Consider the following 6073-nt stretch of genomic DNA (forward strand, 5'->3'; position numbering starts at 1 on the left):
GATACAAAATAGAAGATCATTACTTCCCTGTCCAAGAACCTATCCAGTACCTCAATTCGATCCGGTGATTCATCAACTGGTATATTATATAATTGTTAATAAACAAATGAGATAGATATATTTAGTTATAATTATTTTTATGAATTAAATAATGGGAAGGGATAGAGCACAAACTACTAGGAAAAAAGGAGAAAGGAATCATATAGGGGTGGGGCGTGGGTGGGCAACAACCACGAATTTGGAAATAATTCTGATTCCGTAGACCATGTGGGTTTAACCCAACGTGGCTCGCTCTTGTGGTAGAAACTGGTACGATTGCTTTTCAAATCTTTTAAGTCGCCTTCCAAATAAATGCTAATAATGTTTTCTCCTTTTTCAAAATTTGATTTGTACAAAACTACAAAAGTTGTTTTCTTTACTATGATCAAAATAATTTGTGAATTTTCGTATTAATTATAATAAGTTATAACGTGTTTATAAAATACCTAATATTTTCTAACGATTTTTAAATTTATTCACCCATTGTCACAACTGCACTCATTGAAATATATATATATGCTACGTTATAAAAGAAATCTTACTATTTTTATAAATAGAATCAGTATAATAATAATATTTTTTAAGACGTTCAAGTCTTTAAGTTTAAAATACAACAAACTATTAATATAATAATATTATAATATATATCTTACAAATGATAATGTTAGGGATACAAGTATTAAAAATATATTTAAATTAGTGTTTCCTTATTTTTTAGAGATTGAATTAGTATTTTCATCAATTTTAACCCAACTTGTACTCCTAAAATATCTCTTCTCTGGTGTCTAGTGCATTCGAAATGTGAAACACTTCTTTTCGACAAATCGTTTGAAATTTAAAAGCTCATTCAAATTGGAGTTCCCTAATTTTTTGCATAAAATATAGTTGACTGGAGATTAATTCAAATCTTCATCTCCTTTTCCCCCGTAGAATCCACCACCACAATATTTTCTGGTTTTGGCATTACACTTTTTATTTTTGTGAAACCGATCGATAATAGTGCAAGTGTTCTTACAAATATAACATGTCTCTGAATGAAACTAATTGCTTGAAAGAAACTATTCGTCGCCGCCGCTTTACGCGGGCAAACGGCTAATATATATATATATATATATATATATATATATATATATATATATATATATATATATATATATATATATATATATATATATATATATATATATAATGTCACTGCACAATCAGTGACGGACCTTAGTGGTGCCCAGGGGATCCCGGGCCACTGCTCCGATTCTGACACGTAGTGTACCTATTTTTTTTTAATGTTTTTTTTTGTGTTTTTTTATTAGGTGTACCAGCTTAAAATACGAGTGCCACTACTAATTTAGATTTTTTCGAAACTTTTTTTAGTGTCACTCCTAAAACGTTCTACGTCCGCCACTGTGCACAATAAAATTATGAGTTTTGTCCGATTTCACCATAATAAGTCATCTAAGTTTTACTATAAATGTCAATTAAATCATTATCGTTAGTTTTTAACCATTCATCCGTAACCAATAACGATGGACGCATGAGTTCACAGTAGGGGTTGCACGGGAAAGTCAGAGGTTTCACGATAGTAGAAAAAATAAAAAGTTTCGAAAAATTTTCCGCTGCAGCCGGAAAAGTCGGGGGTTGTCGGTGCCACCTTGAACCCCCTACATCCACCCCTGGTAACCAATTATTCTAAATTACAGGAATGACCCCTATGGTTAAAATTTTATTCGTAGTTGTTCCCTTACCAACTATGATTTAAATTACACGACCAAAACAGTCACATTTCTAAAACTCTAGGAACTAAAGTGTAAATTTATTAACATCTCCCCCCCATTAAATTACCTTCTAATTCTGAATTAAAATCCTTTTTCTTGATCTGCGTTTGAAACCAGATAAACTAGTTCATCATCCACTCGTTCTTCAGTCCCTATATAAATACAGCAAGAAATCGAAAGTGAAAGATTTAATTAGAAGTTTTTAGTATTGAAGAATCTATGTCACAGTCATCATTAAGAGCAAATGAATATGTACAATCATTCGTATTAGACACAAAATTCTCACCATCGGATTAGGGACATAGAGATAATTTGGTTCCCAAGCTTTCGATTCCGTGCCCACCGCTATTCTTGAGGTCACATCGATCGTCATTTGTTGTTATTTCCAATTAACTCTTAACTCGATTCTTACACGACCGAAATCAGATCTCAAGTTTAGGTTAATTTAAATTTTCAAAGCAAATGAAATTGATCCATATTACTGCATTTTGGACCTTCCAAAGTCAATACAGTCATTTTTGTTGTTCTTATTGTAAGTTTAATTACAGGTTGGTTATCGACACATCAATACAGCTAGGAGTATGGAGTTTACGAAAATGTATTCGAATCTTATAGGTTACATTCGGTTTTTCCTTATTAATTATAATAACAAATCATGTTGAACCCTATTTGCAGGTAAGGTATGGTCTTAAGGCAACCATTGAGGAAGGAATCGAGAGGAAGGATATCTTCATCACATCCAAGCTATGGTACACAATGAACTTCTAGTAAATTTGATGATAAATTGAAAGCAATATATAGTTTCCTTTAACATACATACATTCTCATACATGTGTCATGATTTGTCTTTGGAGAGGGTTCGTCTAGCATTGTTGAACACACTTCAAGAGCTTCAGCTCGACTACCTTGATTTTTGTCTGGTAAACATCATTATGGTTTTCAAATTCAAATTCTATTCCAAGAAATTTTAATAACATTGATTTATAGATTCGTTGGCCATGTTGTCTTAAAGAAGGAGCAGTAGGCCTCCTAAGGTAGGAGATGTCTTGAACTTCGACATTGAAGGTGTTTGGAGAGAAATTGAGAAGCTCGAACACAAAACCTAGTTCCAACGAAGTTATTCCCATGGGGGTTTTGGTTTCAAACGCAGATCAAGAAAAGGGAATTTGACTGGGGCAATCAAAAAGCGATTTAATGGGGGAGAAGATAAGAAATTTACACTTTGGTCCCCACAAGGTTTAGAAATATGACAGTTTTGATCATGTAATTTAAACCATAGTTAGTAAGGGACCAACTACGAATAAATTTTAACCGTAGGGACCATTCGTGTAATTTAGAATAACTAGTTAACGGAGAAATGGTTAAAAACTAATAATAATAGCTTAATTGACATGTACAGTAAAACTCAGATGACCTATTGCACAAGAAAAAAATATAAATGATCAAATCGGACAAAACTCATAACTTCATTGTGCTACAGTGACATTATCACATATATTTCCATTAAGGTTTTATTTGGATAGTAGATAAAAATATTTTGGCCATTTTACCATTTATACATAATGTAGTTTTTACAATTTAAACTAAAATAGTTGTGTGCATTTTTGTTTTAGCCAATTTTTGTTGGTTATAACTTATATACCCTTTTTTGACATGTCAGTTTTGATCACTAGTCAGTTTTTTGGTGTCATGTTAGTTGTTACGTGGTGTCACATCAATGTGTTATGTTAATTATATGAAAATTTTGATATTTTTGAATAATAGCTAACATTTTTTTATATTTTAAAACTAAAGATCGGTGAACGTTTTCATTTTGGCCAATTTTCAAATATTTTATATGTGATGACGTCTTGGTTTTGTGGGTGGTTGACATGGTTGCTCGTAATATGCTGCCATAGTGTCCATCCTAAAATAATAACTCATTATAAGGTTTTTGTCACAATATTCTAACATGGTTGCACTTGCACATAACAGTATGGAATAACTCTATCCTCAAATAATAATTATTATAACTTATAAAGCAAGCTCACATTATTTTGACATGGTTGTATCAATTTGACGTGTACCAAAGGTTCACTCATAACTCCACTTAGTTCATCTGGAATGCATATCAAGGATACCTTCGTGGTCCATTTGGCAACAACCACTATTTATAAACACCACCGTTAGTGATCGGTAGTTGTCGTGTTTATTTGTGGTAGGGAAGACTAACCCAAGGCCCAATTAGTTCTTTCTCTCTATCTCTCTCTATAATATAAATAATTAAAAATATATATTTTTAATTTGAATTATAAAAAAATAAGATGAACATAATGACTTGGGGTGATGGATATACCAACCTTTAATAGTTGCATGTGATGATGATGTGAGAGTTATGAAAACTTACCATATTTATGATTAGGTGTGAGATCCATGTATTACATGAGTTTATTTGAAAAAATATAATATATGGAATTTTAACAATTTAAAATGTTTGAATTTATAAGAAAAATAAGAAAAATTTTAAATTATTAAAATTAATGAGGTTTTAATGTATTGAATACATTATATATATAAACATTTTATTTTCTAATAAATACCTTACATATATATTACCTTACATATTAAATGTGAAATTTTAATTTAATAAAATGAAAAATACAATAAAATGACAAGTGGAAAATAGAAAATTTAAAATTTCTAAAAAATACCATGTGTCCAATTGAAAGAGAAGATGGCATGTGACAAAAAAAACCTTCTTTTATTATAGGAGATTAGTAGCGGATACTTTTAATAACCATATAAGGGATGTTGGGTGTATGATTATTAAACTTTATATTCAAAGATTTTGACATTATATCTATAAAATAGGAAAATTTTAACCAAAGATCGGTTCTAATTAAGGATTAATGGTCGAGTAATTAAGATACAATATGTGGTAACTTTCATGAGACTTCAATGGATGGTAACATGTAACCTATTAAAAAGCATCGTAAATCAAAACTTTTGTCATTTTTCTGGTTTAAATTGTAAAAAGAAGTTGTTATCTTATCGAAAATGGCCAAAACATTGGGTCTTTCTTTTAATTAACCATATATTTTTAGATACTGACGTGATACCACCTAATGTCATGTCATTTGCCATATAAGAAAAACCGACACATCAATGGGTGGTTCCATTATTCGGGCAATATCGAAAAGAAAAGTTTGGTGTCAAGTGTTTGCTTTAAATAAATACAATTGCATATTTTTATTTTGATATCAAAAGATAAATGCAATATTTTTTTTTCTTGATAATGCTTTGATAGATCAAAGTAAAATATTTACCCATAGCATAAATGTTTATAACCTTTAATGACACTTCACGAGATGTTTTTCCTTTCTTTTATTTAAACATTTAACTCATGGTTACATTTTTTATTAACTATATCACTACAAATCGTTACTTCAGTTCCAAAACAAAAATAATGTAGGAAGTCAAGAAATATGATCTAGTTCAGAATCTACAATATTTTTTTGCTAAACTTAAACGATTCTTGAAATTTAAAAATATATTTTCTGCTTGCATTTTGCTTGAAAGTTTAATACAAGGCTAGTGACAATTTAAAGTAAACCATAAACACAAATTTTTATAGTAAAATGAATCATCTTTTTTTTTTTTTTTTCAAACGGTAATTTAACATTGTCAAAGTTTATTAGACGAATGATAAAAAAGAATGTCAAAATATATTACTAGTATAATACGGAGTATATAATATTATATGTTAATGATTGGGCTGAAATGGGTCGACAAGTTTAACGTTATATTGATCCAGACATGGGCTTTCTTATTCTATAATTCTGTTTATTTTGGTTCGTATTTTTTTTTACATTATGAAATTATGTAAATGTGTAATATCTATAATTTTATTTTTTAAGGTTTAAAAACAAAATCATGCAAACTATGCTAGATAAAAAAAAAGATTTACTTTATCAACAATAACAAATCAATATTATTGTCTACTCATTTAAGTATGTATTGATAATATTATATATTTATATGACAAATGTAACCAAAAAAAAAAAAAAAAAAAACTAATAGTACTAGTATGACAATATGCCACTGTTTGTTGCCATGGCATCCAGTGTGTTACAGAAAAATGAAACTGAAAAAAAATTCAAAAAACCTGACAATTTGATTCATATATTTGAGAATAAATGAAATTTTAAGTCAAGTTTTACTTCTCTCATAAATAAAAATAATTTTGCCACTTGTCCTCTTCTTATGCATTATATCATTTTATG

The sequence above is a fragment of the Lactuca saligna genome, chromosome 3, assembly GCF_052625555.1.
Source record: "Lactuca saligna cultivar CGN05327 chromosome 3, ASM5262555v1, whole genome shotgun sequence".
NCBI classification, from domain to species: Eukaryota; Viridiplantae; Streptophyta; class Magnoliopsida; order Asterales; family Asteraceae; genus Lactuca; species Lactuca saligna.